The following is a 16,412-nucleotide window of genomic DNA, read 5'->3' on the forward strand; positions in this document are numbered from 1 at the left end:
CTGAGATCGAAGCTTTCAAGATGATTGAGTTAGCTCGTATACAAAACAAGTATCTCACACAAGAAAATATTTTGTTGAAGGAGCATATTGTTGCACTCAAGGGCATTATTCACAAGCTGGAGGACCTCTTACGCACGATATGCGATTATCCGTCACCTCCACCTTCTTCACCGACAAAGGAGATATAATCACATGGGTATGGGCACTCCCCTTGGCAACTGCCAAGCTTGGGGGAGGTGCCCCGGTACCGTATCACCATCACAACTCCTATCTTTATCGTTTTTCTTAGTTCGATCCTATTAATAGTATCTTGATCTAGTAGAATAAAGTTTATGGCATAATCTAGTTTTGAGTTTTGCCTTATGATCTCTCTATGTAATCGAGTCAGTGAGTTATATATAATAAAGATTAGTGTTGAGTTAAGGGCTTGATTATTTTGCCATGATCTTGGGTGAATAAAAGAAAAGCAAAAAAGAATAAAAAGAAACAAAGAGTTCATATTGATCTTATTGAGAGTAATGACTTCACATAGAAAGAGTATGATGATTAAAAGTTGTTGGGAGTTGGCAAGTATAGCTTTGGTCATTGTTGCAATTAATAGGAAGTAATAAGGAAAGAGAGGTTTTCACATATAGATATATTATCATTGACATCTTTTATGATTGGGAGCACTCATTAAAATATGACATGCTAAAGAGTTGATGTTGGACAAGGAAGACAACGTAATGAGTTATGTCTTTCTTATATCTGAGATAAAGTATGTTGTCATGGATCCTCTAACTTGTTGAGCTTGCCTTTCCCCCTCGTGCTAGCCAAATTCTCTGCACCAAGTAGAAATACTACTTGTGCTTCCAAATACCCTTAAACCAGTTTTGCCATGAGAGTCAACCATATCTACCTATGGATTGAGTAAGATCCTTCAAGTAAGTTGTCATCGGTGCAAAGCAATAAAAATTGCTTTAAATATGTATGATTGATTGGTGTGGGAGAAATAAGCTTTATACGAGCTTGTGATGTGGAAGTAATAAAAGCGACGGACTGCATAATAAAGTTTCATATCACAAGGGCAATATAAAGTGACGTTCTTTCGCATTGAGATTTTATATATCCAACCATAAAAGCGCATGGCAACCTCTGCTTCCCTCTGCGAAGGGCCTATCCTTTATTATTATCTTCTGCCTTATGCAAGAGTCATGGTGATCTTCACCTTTTCTTTTTCATTTTATCCTTTGGCAAGCTCAGCATGTTGGAAAGAACATGATATATATATATATATATATATATATCTAATTGGATGTAGGGGAGCATGAACCATTATTGTTGACATTACCCTTGAGGTAAAAGGTTGTGGGGCAAAACTATAAGCCCCTATCTTTCTCTGTGTCCGATTAAAACTCCGTAACCACAAGTATTGCGTGAGTGTTAGCAATTATGGAGGACTAAATGATAGTTGAGTATGTGGACTTGCTTTTTAGCTCTGACATAGACTCTTTCTGATGTTATGATAAATTGCAATTGCTTCAATGACTGAGATTATAGTTTGTCGGAGCCCAGTAAGGTTTATGATTTATACTTTTGCATTGCGAATAGATCATCACTTGAACATAAGTAATCATATGACAAAATCTATATATGTTGCTGCTATGAGAATAATCATGATGCCTTCATGTCCATATTTTAGTTTTATCGACGCCTCTACCTCTAAACATGAGGACATATTTATTGTTATCGGCTTTTCGCTTGAGGACAAGCGAGGTCTAAGCTTGGGGGAGTTGACACGTCCATTTTGCATCATGCTTTTATATCGATATTTATTGCATTATGGACTGTTATTTCACTTTATGTCACAATACTTATGGCTATTATCTCTTATTTTACAAGGTTTACGTAAGGAGGGAGAATGCCGGCAGCTGGAATTCTGGGCTGGAAAAGGAGCAAATATTAGAGACCTATTCTGCGCAACTCCAAAAGTCCTAAAACTCCACGGAACATCTTAAAACAAATAAAGAAAAATCCTCACCAAAGATGAAGGCCAGGGGCCCCACACCCTGCTCACGAGGGTGGGGGGCGCCCCCCCTAGGGCGCGCCCACTACCTCGTGGCCCCCCTGGTGGCTCTCTGACGCCCATCTTCTCCTATATGAAGTCTTTCAATGAGAAAAAAATAAGAAGGAACTTTTCAGGACGAGACTCCGCCGCCACGAGGCGGAACCTTGGCGGATCCAATCTAGAGCTCCGGCAGAGCTGTTCTGCCGGGGATACTTCCCTCTGGGAGGGGGAAATCATCACCATCGTCATCACCAACGCTCCTCTCATCGGGAGAGGGCAATCTCCATCAACATCTTCACCAGCACCATCTCATCTCCAAACCCTAGTTCATCTCTTGTATCCAATTCTTGTCTCAAAGTCCGGGATTGGTGCTAGTAGGTTGCTAGTAGTGTTGATTACTCCTTGTAGTTGATGCTAGTTGGTTTAATTGGTGGAAGATCATATGTTCAGATCCTATATGCATATTATTACCCCTCTGATTATGAACATGAATATGCTTTGTGAGTAATTACGTTTGTTCCTGAGGACAAGGGAGAAGTCTTGCTATTAGTAGTCATGTGAATTTGGTATTCGTTTGATATTTTGATAAGTTGTATGTTGTCTAGCCTCTAGTGGTGTTATGTGAACATCGACTACATAACACTTCACCATTATTTGGGCCTAGAGGAAGGCATTGGGAAGTAATAAGTAGATGATGGGCTGCTAGAGTGACAGAAGCTTAAACCCTAGTTTATGCGTTGCTTCGTAAGGGGCTGATTTGGATCCACATGTTTCATGCTATGGTTAGGTTTACCTTAATACTTTTGTTGTAGTTGCGGATGCTTGCAATAGAGGTTAATCATAAGTGGGATGCTTGTTCAAGTAAGAACAACACCCAAGCACTGGTCCACCCACATATCAAATTATCAAAGTATCGAACGTGAATCATATGAATGTGATGAAAACTAGCTTGACGATATTCCCATGTGTCCTCGGGAGCGCTTTTCCTATTATAAGAGTTTGTTCCGGCTTGTCCTTTAATACAAAAGGATTGGGCCATCTTGCTGCACTTTATTTACTTTTGTTACTTGCTGCTCGTTACAATTTATTCTATCACAAAACTATCTGTTACCACTTATTTCAGTACTTGCAGAGAATACCTTGCTGAAAACCGCTTATCATTTCCTTCTGCTCCTCGTTGGGTTTGACACTCTTACTTATCGAAAGTACTATGATAGATCCCCTATACTTGTGGGTCATTGTGGGAGTCCTGGATTTGGGGGTCTCCGGACAGCCAGACTATCTCCATTGGCCGGACTATTAGACTATGAAGATACAAGATTGAAGACTTCGTCTCGTGTCCGGATGGGACTCTACTTGGGGAGTTATGCAATATGTATATGGATATCTCCTCCTTTGTAACCGACCTTGTGTAACCCTAACCCTCTCTGGTGTCTATATAAACTGGAGGGTTTTAGTCTGTAGGACCATAATCACAACATACAATCATATCGTAGGCTAGCTTCTAGGGTTTAGCCTCTCTGATCTCGTGGTAGATCTCCTCTTGTAACACCCATATCTTCAATATTAATCAAGCAGGACGTAGGGTTTTACCTCCATCAAGAGGGCCCGAACCTGGGTAAAACTTCGTGTCCCTTGCCTCCTGTTACCATCCGGCCTAGACGCACAGTTCGAGACCCCCTACCCGGGATCCGCCGGTTTTGACACCGATAGTCATCAAGGATCCCAAGGATGATTCTATGTGGAGTTCGACTTCGAGGAGTATTTAGGAGGTCCCAGGCAGGAGGCCTTGCCCTTTCGATCGTTGCTACTTTTGTGCTAGCCTTCTTAAGTCATTCTTGTTTAACTTATGTCTGTACTCAGATATTGTTGCTTCCACTGACTCTTGTGTTTTCGAGCTTATGTATTCGAGCCCACGAGGCCCCTGGCTTGTAATATAAAGCTTGTATTATTTTAATTTGTGCCTAGAGTTGTGTTGTGATATCTTCCCTTGAGTCCTTGATCTTGATCGTACACATTTGCGTCTATGATTAGTGTATGGTCAAATCGAGGGCGTCACATTTCCTTTGGGAGGTCATGACATTATACTAGGCATGGATTGGTTGGAACAGTGGGGAGTTATGCAATGTCATTGGGCAGAAAAGTGGATACAGTTTAAGCATGAAGGCAAAGAGGTGAAGCTACAGGGAGTGTTACCAGTGCAACAAGAGAAGCTGGAGAAATTTCAATAGAACAGTTCCTTAAGTGGGAGAAAGGGAATGATGTGTGGGCCACTACAGTCCTCAACCACATAGTCATGGCACCTGTTGTGCAGCAACTGTTGGACAAGAATCATACTGTATTTCAAGAGCCAAAAAACATTGCCTCCTCATAGAGCTTTTGACAATACAATTCATCTGGTACCTGATGTTGTACCAATAAACTGTAGACCATACAGGTAATCCCCTCAGCAAAAGGATGATATAGAAAAACATGTTACATCCATGCTACAGGCTGGTCTGGTCACACCCAGTATGAGCCATTTGGCTTCTCCTGTGTTGCTAGTAAAGAAGGATGGAACATGGAGGTTTTGTGTGGATTACAGGAGATTAAATGCGCTGACAATTAAGAACAAATTTCCTCTTTCAATAATTGATGGGCTGCTGGATGAATTAGGGGGCATGAAATGGTTCTCCAAGCTAGATCTCAGAGCTGGATACCACTAGATCGGAATGAACGAAGAAGAAGAGTTCAAGACTGCTTTTAAGAAACACCATGGTCAATTTCAGTTCGGAGTAGTTCCCTTTGGTTTGGCTACTGCCCCTGGCACATTTTAGTGTGTTGTGAATTTTGTGTTTGCACAGAGGAATTAAGGATGGCGCGTTCTTCTGTTGAGAAGAACAGTAACTACCCACTATCGAGATGGACATGTGTTGTTGTGTCTTGTAATTCTGTAGTTTGTTCTGCGACTTGACAAACAGTGCAAAAGAAACACGGGAGTGGAGCAAGGCATTCTATCTGGCTGTGTAGACTGGTCACCCAACGTATTTAACCACCCGGTATAGAAATTGAAGTGAGGATGATGCATGTTATGATATTCATGTACCTCGAGAAGGAAAAATGTGTTTAGGACTTTAGGTTCATTTTGACCTCCTCCAAAAAAAGGACTTCGGGTAAGGACCATGTGTTAACATTTGTGGTCCGTATTGTGTGCAATGGGTGATACAAAACTTGTACTCCCTCTGTAAAGAAATATAAGAGTGTTTAGATCACTAAGATTAAATGTTCTTATATTTCTATCACTAAGATTAAATGTTCTTATATTTCTTTACGGAGGAAGTATGTTACCTTATATACGAGAGTTTTTTTCTCATCTGAAGAGAAATTGTACTATAGCTAGCGGAGAAAGCATATGTTTCTGTCAGTCTATTGACTAAGACAACCTGACACCTGGAATGTTGATGAACAACAAGCTTGTTGATCCCTGCAGACGCTGCCGACGCACTAGACTCCCCCTTTCATCTAGGTAAGCCTACGAAAACTCTTACGTAATGCTCCTAACTAACACCCCCTCCCCTGAATTTTAGGGGGGGTGGGTCCCTTACTCCCCTAATCTCCAATTTTAATCCTCCACCTAGCTGGTGTGTACCATTACTCCCCCCTTGAGCGATAGGTCACCATTAACATTTGTCTTGGCCACATCCGTCGGTGGAGGCTGCCATGTCATATGGCGCTGAACAGGTCTTGGCGGTGCAGGAGCCACCTCTTTGGGACGCTTCAGCTCTTCTAGCTTGGCAATATACCTCTCAAGAAAAAGGTGAGTAGACAGAGGGCTCTGAGAAATACCTTTTCATGGATTGATTCCTCCTCGCATGCCATATTGCCCAAAGGGTCACGACTAGTTTAATCATGCATCCATGTGATAAGGATTCAAACAATGTGAACATTGGCTCGGACATGGCCATGTGCTTGGCTAATTCCTCATCAACCAAAGACCAAACACATCTTGTCATGGAGCATTAAATCAAACAATGACGTCATGAATCAAAAGGTCGACACGATTGGCATGTATCAGAATTGCTCATTTTCTTTGGTGACGAACATCCTCACTTGGCAGTGAGTGTTTTGCAAGATGCCAAGGGAGAGTGTGAAGCTTTGCTGGAACATCAACATTCCACAATTTAGACCTAGCTTCGCCTCCTGGGTTGCTAGAGCTCGAGCAGCCCTTTAGCCAATCCTGCCTCCTTTCAGTGGAGACCAACATCCTATATGCAGACTTGACTAAAAAATACCTTTCTTCTCAAAGTTCCAGGCCCAAAAATCCCGATTGTTACTAGTGCATATGGGTATGCTCATGATTGCCACTTCATCCATGGGCAAGAACATTATTGAATAATATCATGTCGCCAAGATGCACTAGTACATTCAATAAGCTCCATCACCATGACAGGGGGTCAGGTACACGCAATGGGTCTCATATTCTCATCCCGTATGATCCAATTATATGACCAAATACGAGTAGAAGATTGGTCCCCTATTCTTCTTATGAGCACCTGGTTCAACACAACTCTTCCCTCAATAATGGAGCACCAAATATGAGATTGATGATTTCCCAGTTTTGGGAGAGGATAAAACATGAAGGGAAATAAATAACTTTGAGAATTCTTGCACATAAACTTCCGATGATGGCAATACACTCCATGAATGTCTCGCTAACAGCAACAACTTGAAGAGCTCAAAAATCTCTGAAACCAAGGCCTCCCATGTATTTGGTTTGCTCATAGTTTTCCATGGTACCCACGCCGACTAACGATATATCCATCATTTCACCTTGCTCCATAATATATCCTTCAAATATTTAAAACACCAACATACCTACATCAGAAGGCATGCCAAGATACTTGATATGTCTCCAACGTATCTATAATTTTTTATTGTTCCATGCTGTTATATTATCAATCTTGGATTTTTATAATCATTAATAGTCATTTTATATCATTTTTTGGTACTAACCTATTGACATAGTGCCAAGTGTCAGTTCCTGTTTTTTTCCATGTTTTTTACATCATAGAAAATCAATATCAGACGGAGTCCAAATGCCACGAAACTTTACGGAGAATTTTTATGGGCCAAAAGGAACACAACAGGCCCTGGCTGTGCCTGGGGGGTTCCCTGAAGGGGGCACAACCCACCAGGGCGCACCAGGAGGCCCAGGCGCGCCCTGGTGGGTTGTGCCCACCTCGGGTGCCCCCCGGACCGCCTCTTTGCTCTATAAATACCCAAAAAATCCCAGAACCCTAGGGGAGTCGATGAAATATTCATCCAGCCGCCGCAGAGTCCAGAACCACCAGATCCAATCTAGACACCATCTCGATGGGGTTCACCTCCTCCATTGGTGCCTCTCCGATGATGCGTGAGTAGTTCTTTGTAGACCTTCGGGTCCGTAGTTAGTAGCTAGATGGCTTCATCTCTCTCTCTCTCTCTCTCTCTCTTGATTCTCAATACAATGGTCTCTTGGAGATCCATATGATGTTACTCTTTTGTGGTGTGTTTGTTGGGATCAATGAACTTTGAGTTTATGATCAGATCTATCTTTTTATATCCATGAAAGTTATTTGAGTTTCTTTGATCTCTTATATGCATGATTGCTTATAACTTCGTATTTCTTCTCTGATATTTGTGTTTTGTTTGGCCAACTTGATCTATTTATCTTGCAATGGAAAGAGGTGCTTTGTAGTGGGTTCGATCTTATGGTGCTTGATCCTAGTGACAGAAAGGGAAACGACACGTATGTATCATTGCTACTAAGGATAAAATGATGGGGTCTATCTCTACATAGATAGATCTTGTCTACATCATGTCATCGTTCTTATTGCATTACTTCGTTTCTCCATGAACTTAATACACTAGATGCATGCTGGATAGCGGTCGATGTGTGGAGTAATAGTAGTAGATGCAGGCATGAGTCGGTCTACTAATCTTGGACTTGATGCCTATATAATGATCATTGCCTGGATATCGTCATAATTATTTGAGGTTCTATCAATTGCCCAACAGTAATTTGTTTACCCACCGTTTGCTATTTTTCTCGAGAGAAGCCACTAGTGAAACCTACGGCCCCCAGGTCTTCTTTCTCATATATTTGCCTTTGCGATCTACTTTTTATTTGCTTTTTTGAGATCTATTAAACCAAAAATACAAAAATACTTTGCTGCATTTTATTTTATTTTATTTGGCGTTCGATCTATCAATTTATTACAATTTTCTCCCGTCCACGCACCGTTTCTGGCGCCGTTACCCGAAAGGGATTGACAACCCCTTTAACACGTCGGGTTGCGAGTGGTTGTTATTTGTGTGCAGGGGTTGTTTATGTTGTGTTGCTTGGTTCTCGTACTGGTTCGATAACCTTGGTTTCATATCTGAGGGAAATACCTACCGCTGTTGTGCTGCATCATCCCTTCCTCTTTGGGGAAATATCGACGTAGCTTCAAGTGACATCAAAAGGAATTTCTGGCGCCGTTGCCGGGGAGGATCTTCAACATATACCAGGTTCCTAATCTCAAATCTCATCTCCTCGTAATTTACATTATTTGCCATTTGCCTCTCGTTTTCCTCTCCCCCACTTCACAAAAATTTGCCGTTTTATTCGCCCTCTTTTTCGTTCGCCTTTTCCCATCAAATCTTTTGTTTGCTTGTGTTGTCATGTGCCTTCTATATGCTTGCATCTTTGGTTGCTACAAATCTATTGATATGGATCCCCATCCACTTGATAATATTTTTAAAAGATCCAATCATGATGAACCAATTACTAGTGAGTTGAGTGCACTAGATTATCTTTATGAAGCTTTGCTTGAGATTCGTGAATCTGAAAATTGTGATGAAGAAATTTATGAAGTGATTCATTATAGCTCCTTGAATGAAAAGCATGATTGCAATGATATTATTATAAATTCTATTAATGTCAATTATGTTAGTGATATGCAAAACCCCAAGCTTGGGGATGCTTGTTTGTGTCCGCTACTTACTGCAATGATCATGATTGGGGTGATGATGATTCTTATGATCTTGATAGTCTATTTAAGCCTCATGATGAATATGTTTGCAACAATATTAAAAGTGGGTTTATAAGAGTGTCAACTCTAGGTAAAAATAATCCCACATATTTGGAGAGTGTTCAATCTTATAAATTTTTTGATAAAAGTGGGCTTGGAGATGCCATGACTTTATTTGATGATAATCCCACTATTTTGGAAGAGTATCAACTTTGCATGCATGTGGATCATGTAGAGAATATGTTATGTGATAGCTATATTACTGAATTTGAACATGATCCCACATGTAATTATTATGAGAGAGGAAAATATTGTTGTAGAAATATTCATGTTACTAAATCACCTCTCGTTATGTTGAGATTGTCAAAGTTTTATTTCTCTCCTATGCATATTCTAGATATTTCTTGTCTTGATAATTTGTTTGCCTATAAAATTCCTATGCATAGTAAGTATGTTAGACTTAAACGTGTTTGTCACATGTTTTATGACGCTCTTTTTGTGTTTCAATTATTATCTTTCATGTGAGCATCATTGAAATCGCAAAGCCTAACTTAACGACTATAAAGAAAGAGCTTGTTGGGAGGCAACTCAATGAATAAAATTTATTTTTTCTTTTTGCTTTCTTTTCTTGAGTGTTAGCACAATTATTATACTGTTATGATTGTGTTTTTTATGTTTTAGTTAGTGTTTGTGCCAAGTAAATCCTTTAGGATCTTCTTGGGTGATAGTTGTTTGATCTTGCTGAAAAACAGAAACTTTTGCGCTCAAAAAATTAATTTTCATTTTTTACGAGAGAGCGATACAATACATATTCCACTTGTAGTAGATCAATATACAAATTGCACAAGTCATCCTAATTTTTCAGAATTTTTTGAGTTACAGAAGTATTCGAAATAGTCATATTGCTACAGACTGTTCTGTTTTGACAGATTATGTTTTCTTTGTGTTGTGTGCTTATTTTGATGGCTCTATGATTTTCTTTGATGAGTTTTTGCCATAGAAAAGTTGGAATATCGTATATATAATACAAAAAAAATATGAAGTGGTTTGATACAGTACTTATAGTAGTGATTTATTATTCTTATACTAACGGATCTCACGAAGGTTTTGTTGAGTTTTGTGTGATTGAAGTTTTAAAGTTTTGGGTTATCTTACAATGGATGAAGGAAGGATGCAAGAGCCTAAGCTTGGGGATGCCCAGGCATCCCAAGCTCATATCCAAAAATGAGCAACCAACTTAGCTTGGGGATGCTCCCGAGTGGCATCCCCGCTTTCTTCCAACTAGCATCGGTATTTTACTTGAAACTATATTTTTATTCGTCACATGATATGTGTTTTGCTTGGAGCGTCTTGTATGATATGAGTCTTTGCTTGTTTTATTTTGTGTTTTAAGTCATCAATCCTTGTTGGACACACCTATTTGAGAGAGCCAAAATTATTTCATGACATGTTAGAATTGCTCTCTATGCTTCACTTAAATTTTTATGAGCAATGGACTTGCTCTAGTGCTTCACTTATATCTTTTTGAGCACGGTGTGCTTTAGTATTTTTGAAGAAATGCTCTCTTAATTCACTTAGATTTATTTGAGAGTTAGTAAAATTTTCAAGAAATTCTCTCTTGCTTCACTTAAATTAATTTGAGAGAAAGAAAAATTTATTATGCTCATGATCTTCACTTATATTTGTTGGAGCTTGTCAAAAGCAATACATGAAAATTTGTCCCAAAGTGATAGATATCCAAGAAGGATATAATAAAAACTTTCATGAAGATCATTGGACAAAATAAACTTGATTCTTAGTAATAGTTTTGAGATATGATGATGTGATATGTGAGTTATGTTGGTGAGTAATTATGCTTTAGTAAGAATATTGGTGTTAAGGTTTGTGATTCCCTATACAAATACGAAAGTCAATAGTCATGCAATGAAATTATATCCTACTTATGGTGCATTATTCGGTGTTAATTATGCTTAATGCTTGCTTATGAGATTATTCGTTTCTTAGTTGGTCGCTTCCCAATCTTTTGCTAGCCTTCATTTTGCACTAAGTATGATCTCCACTTGTGCATCCAAAAACCTTTAACCTAGTTTTGCCACATGAGTCCACTATATCTACCTATATGCGGTATTCTTTTGCCGTTCTAAGCAAATTTGCATGTGCCATCTCTAATGTTCAAAATAAACTTCTCTTTTGTGTGTTTGTTTCGCTCGCGGAGCGGTGAGGGGTGGATAATATTTTCCATGCTAGATGCGTTATTCTCAAAATGAGTGTTTATTGACTTGTCATTGCACGAGAGTGAGGCAAAGGTATTAGGGATGCCCAGTCCCGAAATGCAAAAAAATGAATTTACTTTATGTTGTGAAATAATAAATTCCCTGAAAAGTGTTGGTATGGAGGGCACCTGTGGATATAGTTAGCCATGGAAAGTGAAAGTATGGTGGAAAAAGGAATAACTTTATTTTCTGTTTGTGTACCGCCTATGATATATCTATGCATGGAAAGTATTGTGAACTCTAAGTCGTTTTCGTTGGTGGGATGGATACACCTCTCAAAATGTTTTTATCTCTAAGTTTTTCGCTTTGAGCTCTGACACCTCTACATATGCCTACTTCCCTCTACGAAGGGCCCTTCTTTTACTTTATGCAATTTTTATTTTGAGTCTCCATCTTCTCTTATAAAAGCACCAACTAGGAGGCAATATGACCATACTTAAGTATTGGGTGTAACTAATAATCGAGTGTGTTTCATGAATGGATCAATGTTTGAGCGTGATGGGCTAGGAATAACTTATTTTAGCGTTGATATTTTGAAATACATGGTTGCTTGTTGATATGCTTGAGTATCTAAATTATCATGTCAAAACTAGACTATTGCTTTGAACAACTAAAAGTCCAATTGTCCATGCTATAAAGAAAAGAATATGATATGACATGATAGGCAGCATTCCACATCAAAAATTCTGTTTTTATCACTTACCTACTCGAGGACGAGTAGGAGTTAAGCTTGGGGATGCTGATATGTCTCCAACATATCTATAATTTTTTATTGTTCCATGCTGTTATATTATCAATCTTGGATGTTTTATAATCATTTTATAGTTATTATATTTTTTTTTGGTACTAACCTATTGACATAGTGCCAAGTGTCAGTTCCTGTTTTTTCCATGTTTTTTACATCGCACAAAATCAATATCAGACGGAGTCCGAATACCACGAAACTTTATAGAGAATTTTAATGGGCCAAAAGGAACACAACGGGCCCTGGCTACGCCTGGGGGGTGCCCCAAGGAGGGCACAACCTACCAGGGCGCGCCAGGAGGCCCAGGCGCGCCCTGGTGGGTTGTGCCCACCTCAGGTGCCCCGCGGACCACCTCTTTGCTCTATAAATACCCCAAAAATCCCAGAACCCTATGGGAGTTGACGAAATATTCATCCAGCCGCCGGAAAGTCCAGAACCACCAGATCCAATCTAGACACCATCTCAGATGGGGTTCACCACCTCCATTGGTGCCTCTCCAATGATGCGTGAGTAGTTCTTTGTAGACCTTCGGGTCCGTAGTTAGTAGCTAGATGGATTCATCTCTCTCTCTCTTGATTCTCAATACAATGGTCTCTTGGAGATCCATATGATGTAACTCTTTTGTGGTGTGTTTGTTGGGATCGATGAACTTTGAGTTTATGATCAGATCTATCTTTTTATATCCATGAAAGTTATTTGAGTTTCTTTGATCTCTTATATGCATGGTTGCTTATAGCCTCGTATTTCTTCTCCAATATTTTGGTTTTGTTTTACCAACTTGATCTATTTATCTTGCAATGGGAAGAGGTGCTTTGTAGTTAGTTCGATTTTACGGTGCTTGATCCCAGTGACAGAAAGGGAAACGACACATATGTATCATCGCTGCTAAGGATAAAACGATGGGGTCTATCTCTACATATATAGATCTTGTCTACATCATGTCATTGTTCTTATTGCATTACTCAATTTCTCCATGAACCTAATACACTAGATGCATGCTGGAAAGCGGTCGATTTATGGAGTAATAGTAGTAGATGCAGGCAGGAGTCGGTCTACTAATATTGGACGTGATGCCTATATAATGATCATTGCCTCGATATCATCATAATTATTTGAGGTTCTATCAATTGCCCAACAATAATTTGTTTACCCACCTTTTGCTATTTTTCTCGAGAGAAGTCACTAGTGAAACCTACGGCCTCCGGGTCTTGTTTCTCATATATTTGCCTTTGCGATATACTTTTATTTGATTTTATTTTCAGATCTATTAAACCAAAAATACAAAAATACTTTGCTGCACTTTATTTTATTTGGCGTTCGATCTATCAATTTATTACAATTTTCTCCCGTCCATGCACCGCTTTTGGCGCTGTTACCCGAAAGGGATTGACAACCCCTTTAACACGTTAGGTTGCGAGTGGTTGTTATTTGTGTGCAGGGGTTGTTTACGTTGTGTTGCTTGGTTCTCCTACTGGTTCGATAACCTTGGTTTCATATCTTCGGGAAATACCTACCGCTGTTGTGCTGCATCATCCCTTCCTCTTTGGGGAAATACCGACGTAGCTTCAAGCGACATCAATACTTTTCATTGAGAGTTTCATTGGGAACTTTCAGTAAGGTCTTGGCCTTCTCTTTAATCACAACTGGCCATCATTTGCTAAATAATATAGAAGATTTACTAGCATTGATATGTTGACCAGAAGCTTGATAGTAGGTTCCCAACAAGTTTGATAGCACAGTCACTAGCCTTGAAAAACAACATGATATCATCTGCGAATAAAAGTTGATTAACTGGCGGCACCGAGGGCGCAACTTGGATTCCACCAATCTAAGACGACTAACTATAAATTTTAGGATGCACGATTAGAAGCTAGGTTACGACAAATTTGAGTGTATGGTGTTTGCTAGGTTGGGCCTTGTGTCAGGGTTACTTGTGTGGCGCAATGAGGTGTAAATTATATATTGTGTAACCATCAAAAAGCTAGGGAGCAAGAAATAAAAATAACAAGACCCCTTCTTCCTATGAGTTCTTCTTCCCCTTCCTCAAGTCTCCTCCCGATAAACCACAAAGCATCAACTACTAGATAACAATCAACACCGGAAGTGAATTTTGCAACAGATTTGAGTTCATAGTTCATAGATCGAAAAGGGGATGGTGAAGGTTATGGTAATGGTAGCGGAGATGGTGTTGGTAAGATGGAGTGGATGAAGATGATCCTCACCGTGGATTTAGTGTTGGTGATGAGGATGGCTTAACATTACCCCACCCGAAGGGGATGAATCTCAACAAATCAGCCCTCCTGGAAAGAAAATGGCTCCCCTCCATATTCTGCCTTGCTCCAACGGTGCAAAAAATCCTACTTAATTAGGTCTAGGGTTTTCAAGTAAAAATAATACCAAGGGTACTGGGAGAGGGGGAGGCGCGCCCTATGATCCCCATGCGGCATGGTGGCGCGGCCAAGGGTTTGACCATGTTGGGTGGCTGCGTGGCCCCGACAAGCCTAGGTCCAAGCCCCCTGGCTCTTTTCCTCAGTGATTCTGACTTTCTGATTTTTTTGGGAACTTTTCTATCTTTAGAAAATTATTTTCTTTGCTTGACTTCTTTTTTATACTTTTTGGAAGTTTCATGGCACTTCCCCCTCCTTGATTGTAACTTGAAGAATAATAGGAAAAACATATAAGAGTGGTGGCATAATGTGAAAAACATGGTTGATAATGAGCAATTTATAATAAGAAATAACGATGCAAAATTGACGTATGAGCTCCCATGTCATAGTTATTTCATTGACAATATGCATAGTGACTACCAAATATGCAAATGGGTGTACACATAAGGAATTATACAAGTTCAGGCCCTCGGAGATGGAGGTAATACCCTACTTCTTGTGTGTTGTTTTCTCTCTAGTGTATAGGATGATTACAAATGGTGTGAACCCTTGACTTTATGCCCTCCCCGACTTATATAGAGAGTGCCATGAAGAGGAGCAACAACGCCATGTATAATAGATGTGGTTAATAGTGCATTGATAACTGAATATTATTACATATGGTTATTACTAAAGGTAACAGATGTAGTTAATGCACTTTGTCTGTCGTGGGTGATGCCCCTAGTAATGACCGCCGGTTGACTGTCATTGGACCGATTGATGCCTTTTGAGACTCGCTGATGGATCATGCCCGACTGGAAAATTGTGTATGACTAGTAACACCATTCCGATTCGTTACGACCCATCTTTGTCATTGTTAAGTGTACCACAACATCTCTATGCTTAAGCCTTTAGCTAGGACGTATGTCATCATGGGCCTACCCTGTAGGGTTGCCCTTATCATTAGCCCCCAACTCTATCTGGGTTTCGCTGAGGAAACCGACTGATCCTCGATGGAAAAGAATTTCGGTTGTCAATCAGACTCGAAGAACCATTGGACTAGCTCATAAAGAGATCCTAATGGACTCAAAAGAGCAAAATTGGATGTAAATGTTAACTATAAACAAGATACTGAAAGGATTGGTGATACGCTATCATCTCTCGAAAGAGGTTGATTGGTGGCCCGACTAAGGTCGTATCATGAAATCTGAATGATAAAGATGATGCGTGGGCTTATTCGCGCTAAGGTTGACAATCATTATCCTAGAAGAATGTCATTCAATTACCGAAATCGGTCTCGAGTCTAAAATTTAGCATTCGGCTCTCTGAGTCCAGTTTGTGCCACAGAGGATGCTAAATTTTGTCCCTTGTTCAGGGTGTTGCTGAGCAATCTGACGACCTCTTTGAGGCGAATTATCGGCACCCATTTGTAGAGGCAGGCCTGCCCCCAGTGATGCAACTTGTGCCACTCTAGGGACCGACCCAGCAACAATATTGACATATACTTAAATAAATCTGAGTTCGCCAACCGAAGGGAAATCAAAGCGTCGCAGTTGTGGATGATGTCACAATGAATCTTAAGCGAATTGTCACATCAATCATTCTCATTGAATGCTTAAATTTGATCAGTTAACCCGGTGGATAGTGACTGGGTTGTTCGGAGTAGATTTGTCAGTTTTTTTTCTACTTTTGAATTAGATATTGATCTTACAATCAAGCCAATTCAATATTTGAAACTCTAGAAAAATGCACATAAATTAAATATAGTGTTTAGAGCTCAGGAATAATGCTTCCATCCCGAAATATCATTACATATAATAATTTATAAATCTATTTTGGGATTTATAAATATTTTCTAAATTAATTTAGGCTTATAAATAATTCCAAAAATGTTTTGAAATCCAAATAAGTAACCAATCAATATTTAAAGTATCTTCAGCCTATTATTTT

This window comes from Triticum aestivum, chromosome 4A (assembly GCF_018294505.1).
Source record: "Triticum aestivum cultivar Chinese Spring chromosome 4A, IWGSC CS RefSeq v2.1, whole genome shotgun sequence".
In the NCBI taxonomy this organism is placed as follows: domain Eukaryota; kingdom Viridiplantae; phylum Streptophyta; class Magnoliopsida; order Poales; family Poaceae; genus Triticum; species Triticum aestivum.